The sequence below is a fragment of the Hibiscus syriacus genome, unplaced genomic scaffold (assembly GCF_006381635.1).
Source record: "Hibiscus syriacus cultivar Baekdansim isolate YM2019G1 unplaced genomic scaffold, ASM638163v2 tig00110264_pilon, whole genome shotgun sequence".
Classification (NCBI taxonomy): domain Eukaryota; kingdom Viridiplantae; phylum Streptophyta; class Magnoliopsida; order Malvales; family Malvaceae; genus Hibiscus; species Hibiscus syriacus.
Genome location: NW_024062653.1, coordinates 1,443,913 through 1,466,910, shown reverse-complemented (window position 1 = coordinate 1,466,910; position 22,998 = coordinate 1,443,913). Strand labels below are relative to the sequence as shown.

At 31.8% G+C, this 22,998-nt stretch overlaps 1 non-coding gene across 1 annotated transcript; it reads right to left on the bottom strand.

The window, feature by feature from the left end:
- Positions 1-20,980: 20,980 nt before the first annotated feature.
- LOC120115532 lies at positions 20,981-21,087 on the bottom strand. Its single transcript, XR_005515489.1, has one exon. It is a non-coding gene; the product is annotated as a small nucleolar RNA R71 (small nucleolar RNA).
- Positions 21,088-22,998: the final 1,911 nt, after the last annotated feature.

The following is a 22,998-nucleotide window of genomic DNA, read 5'->3' as shown; positions in this document are numbered from 1 at the left end:
CTTACAAACTTGTAAAAGGAGAAAAAAGAAAGAAAAACAAATTCATATGTTTTTTTCATGCAAATGCAACAAAGCTCTATGATAGATGCAAAAAATCATTCTTGATTCACATCAGAATCCCCCATCATTCATCAAATTTTCATGCCCTAAAATCAATCAAATTTTGGACCTTACGCTTTAAAATCCACACAGTTCGTAGTGATGTGCCCCGAGCTTCCTATGTGGTAGCTGCATATGGCGTTAGCATCATAACCCTTAGGATATGGCGACTCTTTTGGCTCACAGTGGACTGGAGTCAAGGTTCTTCTCAATAAGTGTCGGAAGCAATTTCTTATAGTTCATTGGAATTAGATTTATGATAATCTTTTTCTGGATTGCCTTATGAGGCCTAGTCCCCTAACTAGCTGAATATAATCCCACCATATTGATTTCACCTTCCTTCTCAATATTAGTATTATTTGTGCTTCTTAGTTTGTCGTTCTTGATAGCTCTTTTAATCATCTCTCTACATGACAATGTCAGATAATTTCTTTGTGGCAACCCCTACATATGATTGATATATGGAGATTTCAACGTGTCGAAGAACATGATGATTAACTCTCTTTTTTTCATTGGTGGTTGCACTTGGGATGCAATGTCCATCCATAGTGTTGTTCAACTAATGACCATATATGTCATATGTTTGTATTAACCCAAAAAAAGCATTAGCTAAATCTTTTTAGGAGCGAATTTGAGCATGATTTAACTGATTGTGCCACTTAGAAGCAGGCCTGATCAAACTATCTTGAAAATAATGGATTAGCATTTGATCATTGTTAGTTACCTAGTAATTCTTCGAATAAGCATCGTGATATGGGAAGAATGGCAATTAGTTCCATTATATTTAAAATCAGGCATTTTGAATTTGGGATGGAGCACCAGGTGAGGAACCAAGGCTAAGTCACTTGCATCCATTTCGTATTGGGAGATTTGTCATTTCATTCCTTTAAAGTAGTTTATGCACCAATCTTTTAAGTTCTTGGGGATATCATTCTCACACTCCTGATAGTTGGGAAGCTTCTCAGAAGGAATAATTAGTTGTGGAGTATCTTGTGCAATCATGTGCTCTGGGGTCTTTACGGATAAGGAAGCATGCTCTTTGCCTTTTGTCTGATTGAGTCGAGCCATTTTTTCCCCAATTTGGTCGACCATACTGGTTTTTTTTTTTTGCAAGATACAATCCATAGTGGTCTTTTTTCATTGCTCTAATGTGGCTTCCCAGTCTTATTGCATTCTCTATAAATTCTTCTATAGTTCTTTATTTAGTTACTCAAATCTTGCTTCCATTCTTAATAACGTATCAAGTGATTAGGACCACTGCCATGGAATCCTCCACGAATTAATTGTTAGAGTATGCCCAAAGACCAATCATATGATGATTATATTGACGCGTTTTATTTATTGTATTTATCAAATAAAGGCATTATTGTTATTTTCTTTTATTGTATTTATGTTCATCGAATAATCTAAAAGATAATAATGTCCATATAATAATGTGATTATTATTAAAAAAATCCTTAGTCAAGTATTATTATGGGCATGGACAATAATAATACGCTTAATACTAACATGGTATTGATTGATGACAAAGAGTTGTCATTGACATAGAGATGTCAAAATTAATACATGAATATATTGTCAGAGAACAATATATTGGATTGACCCGCTATGAGCATATGTCGTGGATTATTATGTGATGGTTACGACATTGCTCATAGTGACAACTATATGTATAATCGTTGGACTTGAGATCATTACAATCTCAACATATATTATTGTATGTTTTAATAAAGCTAAGCGTGCTCCATAACTGGTTGCACTATAAAGACTTCCATTGAACATATCACGATATATGTAGCGGGTGTGAATGATCAAGATAGGATTTGTCCTTCCTACATAATAGGAAATATATTACAAGCCACTTGATTGAGTGAGACTATAAATGCATGGTCATTCTCGAATAAGTTGATTTGAGATATCACAAATTATTCATTTATTATAGTCTACTCTAGATATCAAGAAATAATAGATGGGTTACATAAGTATGATTGTTCCAAGACTTGTGTCTATTCTAGTTATAAAGTACAAAAGGATATAATACATTTAAAGAGTTAGTCACTGACATGTTATGCCAAATCATGACTTCCTATAACTTAGGTAACAATGACATATTGCTAAATATCACTCATTGTTTGTAATATTAGAATAGTTCTAATTATTACTACTAACGTTACAGGAACCTACATGGTCATACCCAATGGTTGAAAAGACAACAACTCATAAATGTATCACATATATACAATTTGATTATACATGACTAAATTGTGTATTTAATATATATATATATATATACATGTTTGTGTGTGTGTGAGTAATTTTAATTGCACAAGAATATTGGATTTAATAGTATAATTAAAGTCATTATACTCCCAGTTAAATTCGGAAATTTTAAAAACCCTAATAGCTAGGAATACACATATATAAGGGATATATTGGTCTAGCATCCATTTTTGATGTCTTTTGAAAAATCCTGAAATTCCTAGAACCCTTTTAGAAAAAGGTTTTGCTCTTAACAGCTATTCAATCGGGTGAACTAAGTAGAGGCCGAGATGAATTTTCGTGGAGGCTAGGATTCGAACTATTCGTGATTTTCATTAGTCGATGTTGCATTTGTTGATTTTCAAGGAACCCAATGTAAGTAATCGCATCTCTTCCTCACATTTTCAGATTTAACATACTTGGATCGCTGGTGAGACTGATTTGGTTTCCGTTACACCATAGGTGCACTGACGATCCCATCATTAATTCCATGTTTTCATGAATGATGCATGCAAAGATACTTAAATAAATGCAATGTAGAATGCAAAGATGCAAATGCAAAAGTAAAAAACATTGATCCCAACGTTGAATATCATAGAATAATTTTCATCAAAGATCAAAGTCTTCAAAACTACAAGATAGTGTATTTTACATACATGATTTCACTTAGATGTTGGGTTTGAAGTAGGTCTATACTTTGTCTCATAGCTTCGTCCTCGAAAACCCTGCCCCTCAAGTGTTCTATATGATATATCTCGATTGATGCCCCTACAGTGTTGGAGTCATGCATCATTCCTTGCTGATTAATGATGAAAGAGTCGTAGATAAGATTCTACCACTGCATCACTTCTTGGATCAAGGGATTACCTTTAAAATCTTCATTGTGATTATATTATTCCACTCTGGTGCGCAATTTTCATGCAAGCTTCCTCCTTGTTATCTAAGTTTTCATTAGCCATCAGTGTATGTTTGTGTATGTGGCTACTTAATTGAAACAAATTCTCCCCTTATGAAAAAATTCACTTAGACACATTTGTATTATGTCATGATGATGTAATGCAAAAAAGATGAAAATGACACAAAAATGAGAAGTTAGTATGGGGAATATTGTAACACCCTAATTTATGGGCTAGTAGTTTCGGGTTTACTTGAGAGGCATATGGATCTCATGGATTTCATAATTTAAGTAATTGGGCTTAATTGGGCCCAATTAGTCTTTAAAATGGGGTTTTAAATAGTTTACGAATGAGAAATGATCAAATGAGCGATTATTCCATTTTGAAATATGAGAACTCTTTATCTCTTTTTATCTTCTCATTCTTTTCATTTTCTTCATTTTTTATTATTCTCTTATTCTCCAAGCTCCATATATCAAAGTGGAAGAGAAAGAGTGAGAAATATGGATCTCGTGGATTTCATAATTTAAGTCATTGGGCCCAATTAGTCTTTCCATTTTGAAATATGAGAACTCTTTATCTCTTTTTATCTTATCATTCTTTTCATTTTCTTTATTTTTTCTAATTCTCTTATTCTCCAAGCTCCATAGATCAAAGTGGAAGAGAAAGAGTGAGAAACCATCCAAGTCCTAGAGGATTAGTGTAACACCCCCAACCCGTATCTGACCCAGATCCGAGTTCGAGGTGTCACATCAACTTTTAAACATTTACTTGTTCAAAATAATGAAAAATCCCCATTAAATAAAACTTCATATTATTTCAAAATAAAAGGTTTCACACTTATCAGAGCATATACAATTCAAATTGTTTATATTACATGCCAACTACACCTAAAAGAATAAAATACATATTAAACATTTCTTTTCTGATCTGAACTTTGTAAGAAAGATGATGACCTGTCTTGCTCCTCTTAACTTCTCTTCGCGCTTTCCGAAACCTACGTGTGAGACACTGACACGCTAAGTCGAAGACTTAGTGAGACATATAAAACTCATAATTAAAACTCTAATTCCTAAACATGCATGAACATATCATACAATAATATCATACAAATCAATATAACATTCCATATAATCACATGCATATAAATAGATAAATCATATCTTAATTATCAATAGCCTCATTTCATAATCAATATTCCATCCATTTATATCTTTTAGTTATCTATTCTTATACATAAACTTCTTAACAATCATATCATTCATTTAACAATTAATATATTCGACATTACATATAACATATATTACATTTCACATAGCAAAATAGGTACATTACATATCATGTATTTGTTTGTATTTCTTTATTAGCCCATTTACACCTATGAGAACTATAGATATGTGAGTCTATAGAGGTTTTGCACTAATGCTGTCATCACAGCTCGTATAAATGCACCGAAGTGCCACGTAGAATTGCACCGTAGTGCCGCGTAGAAATGCACTGAAGTGCCATATAATATGTCCCTAAGGACCACGTAGAAATTTCTTAAAAATCATATACATATGCCAAGGATCAAGTATGTGTCTCAAAAGACCTCACACATGTTCCAAAGAATACATATATGTCCCGAAAGACTGCGTAGACCCTCGACTCTTGGCATGCCAACTATACCTCTAGCTATCAATTTACATAACATGGGCATTATCTTTTATCTTATTTCACATAATCACATCACTTAACGACATATTCTCATAGTTTCTTATCACATCATGTGGTCATATCACTTATAAGCGCATAGCTCATATTCACATATCTTATCTACATATATACACATGAATCAAATGTCATATACCAAATCATATGAATATATATATATATATCACATGGATCAATATCATAGAACTTAGTTCAATTTTTCATGTTATCACACCGACATATAATCTTATATAAATCCTATAGGTAAAAGCTATTTATCTTTATCTCATTTTCCCTTTGTACCGGCTTACATGATTTATTATACTAATCTATACAATAACATATAACCCTTATCACTTGTCTCACCTTACTTAATTAGAGTTACTCTATCCATTTAATTTAGTTCTACATAGTTTCCTTTTAAAATATATTACTCTTTCTTATAGTGCTTAGCCCATAGGTTCGTATCATCGTTATGTTCGTGTCCCCTAATTTATATACCATTTTCAAAGAGTCTCTTAACTTATTATCTTCTGATTTATATTTTATTCTCTTAAATATTCTCATAGTCACATATAGCTTCATGACTTATCACTTATGTAATTTACATTGCATTCTTATATATATGTATCACAATAAACCTTAGCTTAATTATTCTATCAGTAACCTATACTTACATGGCCTGTCTCTTACAATAATATCTTTACACATCTTATTTTATTATCTCCCGTTATCTTATAATAATGTTTTACTTACATCCTGTATCATATACAAAACATATCAACATATCAACATACAACACATATACTCCTATCAAAACATGCTTATATTCATTAGTTTATGCATTCTAATATAGGAAATAGACTCGTCGCAAGTCATATTTCCATTATATAACTAGCATGCACTCACCTGGCCTCACTAGTCAAAACCGATCTCTAAACTTTCCCCTTGATCGATCTTACTTGTCAATGATTCTGGAACTTGTTTAGGCTCTGTATCTACTTAATTATACATTTTAATCCAATTATCATATACCTACACCTTGTAATCCGATACTAACAACTTAAATGATCTTAATAAACTAATATTCACTTTTTCCCTTAGGGGTGTACCGATGCACTATAGGTGCATCGGTACCCAAAATAGCTTCGAAATATTCATGCATCGATGCACCCCTTAATGCATCGATGCACCTTCAAATTTGTCTTGGTGCATCGGTGCATACTCATAGTGCATCGATGCATTCCTGGCATTCGATGTTTCTTCTTTTAAGAATGCATCGGTGCATATTGAATGTGTACCGATGCATCTTGCCCAGAAATTGCTCTTTTAGGCATGAAAATCCATTTAATTTAACTCAAATGCTTCATATTTCATCACCTTTCAAATTCCTAACTTATATATACATGTTTAAACTCATTTATATTCATTTATCTCTTCTTGAACCTTAATATCCTCTCCTCTTTATTAACTTCAAGAATCATACCAGATTTTCAACATGTTTTAAAACTCATTTTATCACTCATATCTCTTAATTTAACCATTCACAAGTCAAATTCAACTTCAAAATCTATTAACACCTTCTATTTCACTAATTCACTTAAAAAATCTTCATATTTAATCCTTCATAACTCATCCATTTTGAAGTTTCAACATACTTTAATCTTTCTTAGCACCCCAAGAATCAAAACTAAACTTAAAACTTAAGAATTAACCAACTGAAATTAAGCTTGCCTTTGCCATGGAGCTTACGGGAAGAGAAGAGGAAGGAGATAACCCAAACTCTAGACTTTTCTTTTCCTTTCTCACTCTTTCTACGTGTTTTATAAGCTCAAAAGAAAGATAAAAAATATTTCTAGTCAAATGATCATTTTACCCTTTATTCCCTTTAATAATTACCAACAAACATCCACTAAGTATTCCAATTTAATCACTAAACTTTTAAATCTTTCAAAATCAGACTTCAAAATTTCAATTTTAGTCACTAACCCTGATTTTGGGATATTACAATTGGAGTATGGCTAAGCAAGGAGCTTCATTTCATGATTCAAACAACAAGTTAGTGTATTTCTAATCCTTTGTGGTGTTAAAGATTTCATAACCTTGAAGTTTTATTGCGATTTGGGTTTTTAAGTATTTCTAGGATTTATGTTTGATTTCATGATTAGATGACAAAATTGATGTAAATAATGTGTTTTTATGCCATTTTAAGACCCTACATAACTTTCCAAAGCTTTAGCACATGATTAGAATCCAAACTAAGACATTGGAGATTATTTTTGGTTGTTTTTCAAGCTTAAATAAGACATTTATGGGTTCGAGTATCGATACTTGATGAATTTAGATGAAAATTCAACTGAAGTATCGATATTGCTAGTGTGAGTATCGATACTCGATCATATTTTCAACAAGATAAGCTATTTTTGGTACCAATACTCATAGGGGTATCGATACTTGACCTTAGGGTATTGACACTGCAAATAGGGTATCAATACAAATCATTTTGGATGGTTAGATTTGACCTATTTAAGGCTCGTAAGAGCTAAGGATGTTTCATAATGGTATATCTGTAATACCCCAAAAATTTAGACAATGACTAAAATGAAAATTTTAAAAGTTTGATGGTTAAAGTATAAAACTTGGGAAAAGTTTAGGGAATTAAGTGATAAATTTCCTAAAAAGATTTTTATTCCATAAATATATGGTTTACTCTTGAGATTAGAGTTTTATGGAAATCATATTGTTGGATTTGGAATTTAGTAAAGAAAGAGTTAAAGCCGGTAAGGAATCGGTAAATTCTGATCGAATCAGAATTTTACAAAAATTTGAAGGATGTTATAAAATGGTTGGAAATATTATTGTAATATTTTGGATCAGAGAAATTTGGTTTGAAATTGTGCAATTTTTTCAGATTAAACCGAAACTGTGAGATTTAGTGACTAAAACGCAAGATTTGAAAATTCAAGGTGAATATCGGAAGTCAAAGACAAAATAAATTATATTTGACTTTGTAATATCAGATGGCTTGGTTTTATGGTGAATAAGAATATTCATTAAGGGTGATTTGGTCTTTTCTCAAGTGAATGAATATTTTATTTTATTATAGTGGAATATAATTCAAACAAAGATGAAATGCACTCAAAATTTCATCTAAATTTGCTATCTTCTTCTCCAGCCAACGTGGGCTTCTTCAAAGGTAAGAGCAAAGCTTCAATTCTATTTTCAAGTCATTTCTTTAGGATTATGAGTATGATGAAAATAGAAAATGATTATTTGCGGAAAACGCTATCATTTGGTACTAATATTGCATGATAATCTTGCTTGATTCAAATATCCCCAAATTTGGAAATTTGGGTTTATACTATGGTTTTTGAAATTGATGATGATTATTGATGATTTTGAGGTATGAATTGATGAACATAAGGATGAGGTTAAAGAAAAACAGTTTAGATTTTGAGAATTACAGTAGGTTCGAAAATTCACCAGAAAATATATAAAAATAATTTGGAGGTGAATTTTATATATTGTGTTCATATATGGATATAGTTTTGTTTAAAACAAACGGGGATCAATTTCAAGTTGTATACAAATATATATGAATTTTTAACTGAGGAAATGTCAGAAAAGTCGGACAGCAGAATTCTGTACAAAACAGATTCTGTTGGTGAACTTTGAAAATTCACCATAAATTGTACAGAATGAATTAGAAGGAGTTCTTTATATGGATAGATTCGTATTCGAGTCTAGTTTTTAACGGAAGAAACGGAATTGAATTCCAGTGTTTATATCAATACAGAATAATAATTCTTTAAGGGTAGTACGAGTTGTCTGAATTCTGGAAAATTGATGGGTTATTGTATAAGTGTTGTATAATTGATGTACTATGCTGGAAATTGTTGTTCAGGAATTGAAATGAGAGTTAGATGTGAAATAATTTCAATACTGGAATTTTTGGTATTAAGAATTTAAGTGGTAAAATGGTGAAGACCATTTTGAGTAAATGGGAAAAGTTGGTTCCAATGTTATAAGGAATTATTAAGAGTAAATATTTTGATAGATGATGAATTTCAAATATAGTATGGAGATATGGTGGAATGTATTTATGTTAGTAAAATATTAACATATGGATTATTATGAATTGATGATTTATACAGATTGTGATTGATTTGTAATCGAAGCAAATCAAATATAAAAGGGATTATGGTGGACAATAGTGAGGCTTATATATTTTGAAAGACATAAAGTGTCAAGGTGAGTGCAATACATGCATGAAATTATACATGGATGTTTTATACATCATAAGGAAGACTTGCGATAAGTCGACCTTGTTTATATCAGCATGATTTTATATCATTTTTTATAAATTGACATTGAGATGTCAGAGTATGAAATTAAAATGCATTGATCATGAAAAAAAATGTGATATTTTACCATGAATGTTTTCGGGTATGAACTGCCCAATGTTAAATTTGATAATATACTTTGCCATGGATGGATCGAATAAAATAGACTATATGCCCAAGTAAGTCATTGAGGGACAGGGAATAGTTGGCATGCCATAGAGTATAGCAGCTGCATGTTTATATTAGCACTATAGTGTGTAAGGACACTAAGTGCAGGTTTATATCTGGATTAGCACTATAGCGTAAGCTTAGTGTAGGTGGTGGGCACAACCTTATGTGTATTGTCCGGATTAGCACTATGGCGTAAGCTTAGTGCATGTTTAGCACTATGGTGCAGGTATTTTACTCGTATACCCAGGGTCCTCAGAGTGTTATATTGGGCTATTGTCTACGGTTTATTGGCTATGGATTATGTTTTATTGGTTAATAAATGGTAACAATGCAAATAAGCTTACGGAATAATGGCAATTATATAGGAAAAATAAGCTTACGAGCTTATGGAATTTAAATGGTAAGTATTTTGGTAAAATAAGCTTACGAGCTTATGGGATAAATGGTAAGAGATTTTATATTATTTTGATCATGGTAAAATATTGGATATGTTAGTAAAATGATTTTATGGAAATTTGATTTTTGATATTGAAAATCATGCATGAATTGTATTGCACTGTTAAATGTTTTAATTGCCTCACTAAGTTTATACTTAGCGTGTGATGATTTTCACGCGTAGGTAAAAAGCAAAGAATAAGAATAAAGAGTTCAGAACGACATCAAGTATCGAGAGGTATATTTCAATATTAGTAAGACATCCTATTGTGAAATTTTATTTTAGATAGTGGCATGTAATTTGAAAATGTTCAATTTATTTGTTTAATTAATTTTGGAAATTTTTATAGTGATGGAAGGTGAATTTTTATGAAATTATATGTAAATTTTCGGAAGTTACTGTAGCATAAATAGTAACCCCGTTTTAAACCAAATTTTCCAGATTGTAAAAGGGGTACCGATTCCCCTGCTACAGGGAATCGATTCCCCCACTGTTCACTGTTCACTGTTCGAGTACTATTCACTATTCATAAATAAAAATATTTTGAATTAAATTGGTTACAACGAAACATAATTTTTATGATATGATAATTTTATAATATCATTTACTATTTTAAAAAAATAAATTTTAAATCGCTCTTAAATTATGGAATGGTTTTAGAAAATATGGGTGACATCTATAATCTGTATAGGTATAATTATACGGGTTATGGGTGTTACATTTATTGGCATCAGAGCTACAGGTTTAGCCGATTCTAGGACTAAACCGAGGTTGTTTTTGAGTTAAAAAGTGTATACATGCCATTAGGATGTCAAAAGTTACTGATATTTGTATATATACTGTGATGATGTTTATTGGCAGTAAAGTTACTTTTAATAATGTATGATGATTCTGACTACGTTCAGATGTTGAAATTAAAGACAAAGGTAATAAAGTTGAAAATGTTGAAAAGAAAGTCGAGATTGAAATCGACTAAAAAGGGAACCGACATGAATTATGTAAAACACCTTAGAAGGGTGGATGTTGTAAGGGATTTTTCTCCATTTGATGGAAGAAATGTTTCAGTTTCAACGAAGTTTTTAAATGGAAAAAAAATCGATTAAAAAGTTTGAATGACTTACAAGAAAAGTCGAATCGGATGAGGATCCAAAGGAGATTTTTGAATCTGTGATGATTCTGAGGTTTATTCAAGTAAGCTTAAATAAGTGAGAAATATTTAAGCTAAGCATTAAATTATTTAAAGCATTGTTGATTTGAGCAAGAGGAAATACATAAGCGGTAATATGATTTCCGCTAAACGTTTAAAGAAAGTTGAATTATTAGTAAATCAAATGGTTATGAGTTGGTTTGAAAATGGATATCAAGTCCATAAAATTGGATAGAGTTATCTTGTGAAGGTAAATATGTGAAAATGGATTGTCCAACTTTCCATGCTACAATGAATTATTGTTTAGATTGAGATGGATTCTCGAGAACTTTAAAAGTGTCAAGTTCGTAATGATAAGAAAATGAGTAAATTTGTTTACTAGTGTGATTTTAGCTTTAACTGTTATGAAGTTATTGCTACAAATTTATCAAGTTTTCTTATTGAACGATGTGAACATTAAGACTTTCCTTGGAGATGGAAAATGTTTTAACTGTTCGAGAATAATTTCTATGGATCTGGAAAAGTTATAAATATTTCCTTAAGAATGAAATAAGGAATTCTAAAGTAGAAATATTCAATTCTACTTGATATCGAGTGATATTATAACGGAAGACCCATAGGTCATGGTTATGGTCACGGTCATGATGCAAGGGTTAGTCAGACAAACAGTAAATGATCGATAAAGATTCAGAAGCTTTTGTTATTGATGAATCTGATGGGATTATCATTAACGAGTTTTAGATCATTTTGATCATAAGTTGGTGGTCTCTGTAATAAGGTTGGGTTAATGGTCGCAAGAAGTGAAAAAAAAGTGCAGAGAAATTAAAAATTGTAATGATTGATGAAAAAGTGAAATCATCAATAAGTGATATCAACAATGGTTATGATTAAGATGATGTAAAAAGGATGAATAGCTTTTCTAGCTAAGTTGATAGATACTTAAGTATCTGAAGTAAGATCATATGATAGTTCCATAACTTGGGAATTTCCATAAGTCTTTTTAGATTTATTATTATGGGTTACCTCCAGATTTAGAGGTGGAATTCAATATTAAGGGTTATTAAGGCATTGATCTTGTATCTATGGATTCATATCGAATGATTGCGATTGAGCTAAAAGAATAAATAAATAAATGCAAGAGCTGATAAATGGAGGATGTATTAGACTGAATATTTTATACCTTGGGGTAAACATGTATTGGTTATAAAAAAAATGGATATATGCAACTATGCATAGATTATTGAAAAGATTATTGATAGTTAAACAAAGTAACTATCAGAAACAAATATCCTATTTTGAGGATTGATGACTTGTTTTATCAGCTTAAAAGGAGCAGCAATGTTTCTAAAATTGATATTCGAATGGGATATCACCGGTTAAATTTTAAAGAGGAAGATGTTCCAAAGATAGTTTTCAAGAAACGGTATAGACACTACGAGTTCGTAGTAAAGCCGTTTGATTTGAAAAATGCTCAGGTAGCATTCATAGACTTGATGAATCAAGTATTTCAATTTTACTTGGATTAATTTGAGGTGGTTGTATTGATGACATTCAGGTATACTCGAATACAAAAATAGAGCATGATGCTTATATTCATACTATATTCGAAATACTTAAGGATAAAAAGGTATATACTAAACTGTCAAAGAGTGAGTTTTGTCTATCAGAAGTTGATTTTCTTAGTCATGTTGTCTCGGCATATGGCATAAGAGTTAAAAAAAACATATATTATAAGAAGAAAAAAAAAAGAAGAAGAAAAATAGAAAAAGAAAATGAAAATGAAAACGAAGAAGAAAAAAAATGAAAACGAGAAAGAAAAGAAAAAGAGAAAAAAATGAGAGATGAAAAAAAAATATTTCACTTGTGGAAAAAAATGTGAGACTAAAGACTTTGAAGTCAACTTTGATGGAAATTATTGAGGAAGAATTTGTATTCCTCATAATGATGAGTTGAAGAAAGATATTCTTTTTAAGGCACATTATAGTCTACTGACTATGCATACAAGTGGGAACAAAATGTATCAGGATGTAAAGAGTTAATTTGGTGGCCAGGTATGAAAAAAAAACATTACTGAGTTTGTTGTTACATGTTTGACATGTCAACAAATAAAAGATGAGAATCAAGTGCTTTTGGAATTATTACAATTGATTTCTATTCCAGAGTGGAAGTGGTAAAGAGTCACTATGAATTTTGGTTAATGGACTACCTTTGACATCAAATAAAAAGGATTTTATTTGAGTAATAGTGACTGGTTTATTAAATCGAAACATTTAATTCCGATGTGAATGGACTATGCATTGGATAAATATACAGAGTTGTATATAAAGGAGATAGTTTGACTACAAGGAATTTCAATATCCATTATATCCGACAGGGATCCAAAGTTTATTCTTAAAGATTTTGGAAATAATTGCATAAAGTTTTTGGTACTTGATTAAATTTCAGTACGATCTTTCATCCATAGATGGATGGTAAGTCAGAAAGTATTATTCATATATTTGAATATATGCTGAGTGCATGTGTGATTGATTCCAAGGAATCATGGGAAAGGAAAAGTATTAAATTTTAGTAGAAATTTTCTACAATGACAGTTATCAATTGAATAACAGGATGGCTCCGTATGAAGCTTTATATGGGAGAAAATACCGAACACCAATGAATGGGTTCGAGTTAAAAGATCATAATCTTGTTCTCTCAGATTTATTGAATTAAGTTGAAGATAAAGTAAAAATAATCTCAAGATGATATTGGATCGACAAAAGTCTTATGTAGACTTGAATTGAAAAAAAAAAGATTGAATTTTCATGAAGGTGATAAAGTTTTTCTTAAAGTATCACCTTGGAAAAAGATGTTGCGCCTAAAATGCAAAGAAAAACTAAGTCTAAGATTTATTGGAATTTATGAGATATTAAAAAGAGTTGGACTGTTGGATTATCAGTTAACATTAACTTTGGAGGTAATTGGGAACCAGAGTTGGACAAAGTATACAATATTTTTTCATGTGTTGATGCTTAGAAAGTATCGATTGGATATTTCATATGTTATTTCATCAGAGGAAATTAAGATACAAACGGATTTGACTTATGAAGAAAAACCAGTTCGGATATTAGCTTGAGAAATCAAAGAAATGCGTAATAAGATGATTCTTCTAGTCAAAGTGATTTAGCAAAATCATAATGTCAAGGACGTTACTTGGAAAAAAGAGAGAGAATAATATGTAAATGTGTAGATATTTTAATATCAAGTTGAAGATTTGGATTAAACAGTTTCCAAATCTAATGATTAACATGATCTTCACAAAATTCCTAAATTGAGGAGAGAGAAAAAAAATCGGAATTCAAGAAGTTGACAGAAGAGGTTTTTGTATGAGACGAGATTAAGTCTTACCAGTCAGTATAGCCCTAAATTAGGGTTATGAATGTACAAGGGAAAAAGGAATCTAATGATGGTTTAAATATTATTCAAGTATTCTTATCTTTAGAGAAAGATGACAGTAAAAAAAAATCCCTATTTTGGTGGGATTTATTTTTGTTGATAAAATTCTTTATAAAAAGGGAAGTTAGGGTTTTCAAAGAAAGTCTGAAAATTCGAGGATGAATTTTCTCAAGGAGGAGAGAATTGTAATACCCCAAAAATTTAGACAATGACTAAAATGAAAATTTTAAAAGTTTGATGGTCAAAGTATAAAACTTGGGAAAAGTTTAGGGAATTAAGTGATAAATTTCCTAAAAAGATTTTTATTCCATAAATATATGGTTTACTCTTGAGATTAGAGTTTTATGAAAATCATATTGTTGGATTTGGAATTTAGTAAAGAAAGAGTTAAAGCCGGTAAGGAATCGGTAAATTATGATCGAATCAGAATTTTACAAAAATTTGAAGAATGTTATAAAATGGTTGGAAATATTATTGTAATATTTTGGATCAGAGAAATTTGGTTTGAAATTGTGCAATTTTTTCAGATTAAACCGAAACTGTGAGATTTAATGACTAAAACACAAGATTTGAAAATTCAAGGTGAATATCGGAAGTCAAAGACAAAATAAATTATATTTGACTTTGTAATATCAGATGGCTTGGTTTTATGGTGAATAAGAATATTCATTAAGGGTGATTTGGTCTTTTCTCAAGTGAATGAATATTTTATTTTATTATAGTGGAATATAATTCAAACAAAGATGAAATGCACTCAAAATTTCATCTAAATTTGCTATCTTCTTCTCCAGCCAACGTGGGCTTCTTCAAAGGTAAGAGCAAAGCTTCAATTCTATTTTCAAGTCATTTCTTTAGGATTATGAGAATGATGAAAATAGAAAATGATTATTTGCGGAAAACGCTATCATTTGGTACCAATATTGCATGATAATCTTGCTTGATTCAAATATCCTCAAATCTGGAAATTTGGGTTTATACTATGGTTTTTGAAATTGATGATGATTATTGATGATTTTGAGGTATGAATTGATGAACATAAGGATGAGGTTAAAGAAAAACAGTTTAGATTTTAAGAATTACAGTAGGTTCGAAAATTCACCAGAAAATATGTAAAAATAATTTGGAGGTGAATTTTATATATTATGTTCATATATGGATCTAATTTTGTTTAAAATAAACGGGGATCAATTTCAAGTTGTATACAAATATATATGAATTTTTAACTGAGGAAATGTCAGAAAAGTCGGACAAGCAGAATTCTGTACAAAACAGATTCTGTTGGTGAACTTTGAAAATTCACCATAAATTGTACAGAATGAATTATAAGGAGTTATTTATATGGATAGATTCTTATTCGAGTCTAGTTTTTAACAGAAGAAACGGAATTGAATTCCAGTGTTTATATCAATACATAATAATGATTCTTTAAGGGTAGTACGAGTTGTCTGAATTCTGGAAAATTGATGGGTTATTGTATAAGTGTTGTATAATTGATGTACTATGCTGGAAATTGTTGTTCAGGAATTGAAATGAGAGTTAGATGTGAAATAATTTCAATACTGGAATTTTTGGTATTAAGAATTTAAGTGGTAAAATGGTGAAGACCATTTTGAGTAAATGGGAAAAGTTGATTCCAATGTTATAAGGAATTATTAAGAGTAAATATTTTGATAGATGATGAATTTCAAATATAGTATGAAGATATGGTGGAATGTATTTATGTTAGTAAAATACTAACATATGGATTATTATGAATTGATGATTTATACAGATTGTGATTGATTTGTAATCGAAGCAAATCAAATATAAAAGGGCTTATGGTGGACAATAGTGAGGCTTATATATTTTGAAAGATATAAAGTGTCAAGGTGAGTGCAATGCATGCATGAAATTATACATGGATGTTTTATACATCATAAGGAAGACTTGCGATAAGTTGACATTGTTTATATCGGCATGATTTTATATCATTTTTTATAAATTGACATTGAGATGTCAGAGTATGAAATTAAAATGCATTGATCATGAAAAAAAATGTGATATTTTACCATGAATGTTTTCGGGTATGAACTGCCCAATGTTAAATTTGATAATATACTTTGACATGGATGGATCGAATAAAATAGACTATATGCCCAAGTAAGTCATTGAGGGACAGGGTATAGTTGGCATGCCTTAGAGTATAGCAGCTGCAGGTTTATATTAGCACTATAGTGTGTAAGGACACTAAGTGCAGGTTTATATCCGGATTAGCACTATATCGTAAGCTTAGTGTAGGTGGTGGGCACGACCTTATGTGTATTGTCTGGATTAGCACTATGGCGTAAGCTTAGTGCATGTTTAGCACTACGGTGCAGGTATTTTACTCGTATACCCAGGGTCCTCAGGGTGTTATATTGGGCTATTGTCTACGGTTTATTGGCTATGGATTATGTTTTATTGGTTAATAAATGGTAACCATGCAAATAAGCTTATGAGCTTATGGAATAATGGCAAGTATATAGGAAAAATAAGCTTACGAGCTTATGGAATAAATGGTAAGTATTTTGGTAAAATAAGCTTACGAGCTTATGGGATAAATGGTAAGAGATTTTATATTATTTTGATCATGGTAAAATATTGGATATGTTAGTAAAATGATTTTATGGAAATTTGATTTTTGATATTGAAAATCATGCATGAATTGTATTGCACTGTTAAATGTTTTAATTGCCTCACTAAGTTTATACTTAGCGTGTGATGATTTTCACTCGTAGGTAAAAAGCAAAGAATAAGAATAAAGAGTTCAGAACGACATCAAGTATCGAGAGGTATATTTCAATATCAGTAAGACATCCTATTGTGAAATTTTATTTTAGATAGTGGCATGTAATGTGAAAATGTTCAATTTATTTGTTTAATTAATTTTGGAAATTTTTATAGTGATGAAAGGTGAATTTTTATGAAATTATATGTAAATTTTCGGAAGTTACTATAGCATGAACAGTAACCTCGTTTTAAACCAAATTTTCCAGATTATAAAAGGGGTACCGATTCCCCTGCTACAGGGAATCGATTCCCCCACTGTTCACTGTTCACTATTCGAGTACTATTCACTATTCATAAATAAAAATATTTTGAATTAAATTGGTTACAACGAAACGTAATTTGTATGATATGATAATTTTATAATATCATTTACTATTTAAAATAAATAAATTTTAAATCGCTCTCAAATTATGGAATGGTTTTAGAAAATACGGGTGACATCTATAATCTGTATAGGTATAATTATACGGGTTATGGGTGTTACAATATCTTAGTCTATGTGGGACGTAAATGGCCGAAAGGGCCTAGAAACACTCGTAGAAGTGTGTGACATCCAGAGTAACAATAGCATGCGTAATGCGGCCAAGTATCTTCAGTTTAATACGTAGCGAATATCCAAGAATGAAGGACCATTACAGAAGAGGTACCATCAAGTGGTACGATGAAATAATAAGATTACAAAATAGTGGAGTTGCGTACTACAAGGATGTTAGCGAATGGTGAACGTACAATTGTCCCTCTAATTTGATGGTGAATTGAGGTAAAACATAGTAAGAGCAATTAGAGTGTTGCTACCCAATAATAAAATTGAGTCATATATCAAGCTAGCTAACGTTACAACAATGAACAACAAGCACAATAATCATCGTAAAATCATGAAACACGCAGAGACTTCTTTAGAGATAGAAATGAATAAAATGCCCTAAGTAATGAATGACCAGAATAGAGCAACTTGATAAAGTAATAGAAGGAACAGACTAATAAACCTTCGTATAACATTCTAGATAAGAGAACGGGTGAGATGACAACTAGTGATAGGTTGACCTTACTTTAGTGTGTTGAACTACACTAGTGTGTAGTAAGGTTACCTTAATTACCCTAGTGGGGAATTATCAGTGCACAAAGCACTTCAGAAGCTAACTATGGCATGATGTTCGAACAATCACGAGGAGTGAGTTAGCAATGTTAGTGTTGTGGAGACTCATGATATGACTGAATCTGGCTTGGAGAAGCTGGAACCCATGAAAGAAGGACTTGGCCAAGAAACTCAATCACTCCTCGATGATATGAAGGGTCACAAGAAGAAGGGACTGATGTATTTAGACATCATTGTGGCAGGCCAGAAAATGAGTGCACTAGTGGACACATGTGCCTCAGAGTTGTTCTTGTCCGAGCAATCTGCCAGGAAACTTGATAACCTTTGGGCCCTTAGATATGCATGATAGTTAAATTATTCTAGTACAATAGATATCCTTAAAGCTTGGCTTTACGACTATGTGAGACTAAGCCAATGCTTCATTTGAGCGAAAATTGTATCGATGTTATGTGACACCAGGTTCCCCTTTCATGATATACCTTATGGCTATGTGAGAACTAGGAGATCATTCATCAACTTAGTAGGAATTTCATTGTTGCTATGTGATTTCGGGTTCCCTTAGTTAACTAGTGTTTGATGGCTATGTGAGACCAAATATTAGTCAGTGTTACATTTAGATAATGCACAACAGAGTCAGTGTCGTATTTAGATAATTTGTAGTAGTTACAATCATTATGGTTAGAGACTCTTTAGATGTGTACTTGATAAATCTCCAAAAGAGTTATCTTTTAGGATCTTTTCACCTAGGTTAAGCTTTAACTTAAGCATTATTAGGAACATATTAGGATCATTTGTACATGTTTTTGCATTATTTGCATCATGGGAGTTAATTAAGAAACTTAGGGCTTATTTTGCTTTTATTGTTGAAAATTGGTAAACTAATGTTGTGGCATTACTTGAAGCTCCAGATAATGTTGTGATAAAGATGCATCAACTGATGAGTCACTAAGTAGTTATGAGAATCTTTTGGAATGGATAGTTGGCGAGACAGTTGTCTAATGGCTGGAAATCACTTGAAACGTGAAGGAATATTATTGGTTAAGGGCAATTTCTCCTAGCCTATAAATAGAAAGGGTGTCATCACTATTTGATTATCAACTTTTCTCTCAAAATATTTTCCTCCATGTATTTTACCTTCTATCAACCATGGTTGCTTAGACCCATCGCTAGGGAGTGTTGCAACAGCTTGGGGAGCTTTGTCGTGTAACAAAGACAGTCAAGAATATCTTATCCTATTTATACTCTTGTTCTTCGTTGAGATAGGGAAGTAACAAAGTACATTTGGGATGTGTTGTTTAATTTTTGGGATGTTAATTTGATACTAAACTTTAATGAGTGTTTAAATGTTTTTGTTATGATTTTTGTTTAAACTCTATGTTTATGTGTTGTCGCACCTTTCAGATAATTTTATAAATGAATATATCTTCATGTATGTCTTATTGATGATGTTTGGAAATGAATATTATTAATATTTCATGCTACTTATGTTCAACATTGATTTTGATGAGAATTAATTTTGCATATTGAGATATATATTACCAATAAACTAGTATTGTTAATTGTTTAATCACTTGAATGACCGAAGGTTGATTCTTGTTATTTAAATATTATAAATCTTTGTTAGATGCATGAATTTAGGGGTGCATGCATAGTTATAGTAAAAACGACCAAATATCTTCCTAACTCATTCTTTAATTAATGTTGTAGCGCTGCCTGATAATATTTCCCTTATTTCTTTAATTAATGTTAATTGTATGTCACCATTGCAACCATATATCTTGTAGACACTTTTCATTCAACTCTATTGTAACTTTTTATAATCTTTATGGGTTCGATATCCGAAGCTTTATAGCTTCCACTTTATTATTTGACATGATATGTATATTTCCTTTAATGCTATAACATATTACGTTGTATCAAGTTTTTGACACTGTTGCTGGAGAGCAATGACTTTGCATTAGAGTTGTCTTTTTAGTTATTTACTTGTTTATTTTCTTTTATAGGTACCTATTGTGTATGTCCCATAGCAAAAATGACGAACTATAGCCTTTTGATCCGAAAATAGAACGAACATTTCACCGTCGATAAAGAGAAGCTAATAAAAATTGAGCAAACAAGAATGTTTAAAATGGTAACAATGTTTTACCACCATTATAGCATGAAGATGACGATGAAATGTTGGATTGAGCTAGAATCAACTTGTCACAATATTACAATAACGATGACCGTAATCGACCTATTAGGGAGCATGTTATCCCAACAATAAATAATTTACATCATGATATCGTGAGGCCAACCATTCATGCTGCCAATTTTGATATGAAACCAGTGATGTTCCAAATGTTGCAATACATGGGGCAATATATCGATTCATTCACTAAAGATCCTCGAGCACATCTTCGAGCATTTAAGGAGGTGTGTAACTTGTTTGTTCAACAAAGAGTACCTGAGAAAGCACTGAAGCTGAACTTGTTTCCCTATTCGTTGTGAGATAAAGCTAGAGTATGGTTGAACTCGCTGCCACTTGGTGTTATAGCATCTTGGAACGAGTTAGCTCAAAAGTTTTTGATGCAATTCAACCCGCCTAATATGAAGGCCAACCTGAGAAATGGCTTGACAACTTTCAAGAAATTAGAATATGAGAATTTATATGAGGCATGTGAACGTTTCAAGGACTTACTGCGTAAATGTCCGATGCATGGTTTTCCACACTAGACACAAATAGAAATATTTTTAACGGCTTAAATATGCAAACTCATATGGTAGTTGATGCTTCTACAAATAGGGCATTGTTAGATAAGACATACGATGGGGCTTATAATATTTTAGAAAGAATATCAAACAATAATTATTGATACCCCAACATGAGGAACGTGTTCGGCATACACAATGTTGCAGTAATGGATTATGATGCTTTCAATTCCATGACTTCCCAAATCACAACATTAACAGATATGGTTAAAAAGTTACATAAGCCATAGGTATGTACGAGTAAAGAATGCATTTATACTTTCATGTGTGTATTGTGATGATTATCAGAACTATGAGGAATGCCCATAAAACCCCGAATTCTTTTACTGTGTGAGGAACTACAATTGGAATGACAATTCCTATGGAAACACTTATAATATCAACTACCGCAACCATCCCAATTTATCTTGGAGAAGTCAAAATGTTGTTAATCCTTAGTAGCAGCATTACAATCTGCAGCAATTGATGCCCCAACCTCAGTTACATCAACAAGCCTCACAACCATAAAAATGCCAGAATTACCAAGGATATCATTCTACTCAAGCTACCAATCTTACTTCTCTTAAAGCCTTAATAAAGGAATATATGGCAAGTCAATCAGCATGATTAAGAGCTTTAAAAATCAGGTTGGACAACTGGTGAATGCTATGAGTAGTAGGCAACAAGGAACACTACCTAACGACATAGAGAATCCAAAGCAACAAGGGAAAACCCAATGTAACGAGCATAGAAAAACTATCACAACTATAAGTTTTCTCCACATTGGAAATCCTACTGACGAGCCTAAGAAAAAAGATGAAGAGAGGATTTGTAACACCCTAATCCAATCTGACCCAAAGATCACTGGATCACGATGTCACACGAGACCACCTAAGTGGCTAGCCCAAAAATTTTCTTTTAAAATAACTAAATGTCAAATATCTGATAAAATCACCCATGATAATAATAATGAAAATAAAAAAACAACTTAGTTTACAAGTACAGGGGGAAACTCCCAAAGTATACAAAATAATACAATACTAAGTTAAATCAAGAGTTATGATTGAATATACAAGGGTCCATAATAGTACATGCCCTTTAAAAGTGACTCAATACATACTATGAAATACTCGGTTGCTCTGGTCTGCTGCACTAGAATGTTTGATGACGATAACTCCCTACGAACGGTCTCCTAACCTGCGCACGGAAACACATTCCGAAAGCTGAGCTTGCGAGCTTAGTGCCTCACTAAAAACTGTATTATACTACATGCATTCACTAAAATATTCTAGTTGATGGAACATGCGCAAGGGCATAAAAGATACTGGTCTACTATACTGTGTCATACATCATGGTGCAGCAGAGGGATTTTGTATCTCGGAGCTCATGCACCCCTCTAGTTTTCCTGAATACTCGAAGGTACTCTGGGTGATTTGAAATCCGCATCAGAAATATACATTCGGCCAACTCACTCCGTTGAGTCTTAGGGTATTTGTGCCCAGCTAGCGATAAGTGCCTTGGCACTGACTGGATATTTGATTGTATGATTGTATCTGCTAAAGTGACTCGGGTGTCATGACTGTGTCCCGAGTGTCAAACAAGGATAATTTTATTTCATCCTAGTTGTTGTTGTTTATAATTGTTCTTAGTTAATTTAATGTTCTCACTTGTAGTTTTATTACATTGCATTCTCGTATAATGGGACCCCTATAACCTACTCCTTAATTTCTTGCGATCTCTACCTACAATTTTCTGTGGGTACCGATACTAAGCCTTCAGTATCGGTACTAACCCTTGACTATCGATATTATCCCCTGGGTATGAGTACTATTTACAGCTTCGATGTTTTGATAATTGATTGAATATTGATACCTCTATGGAGAGTA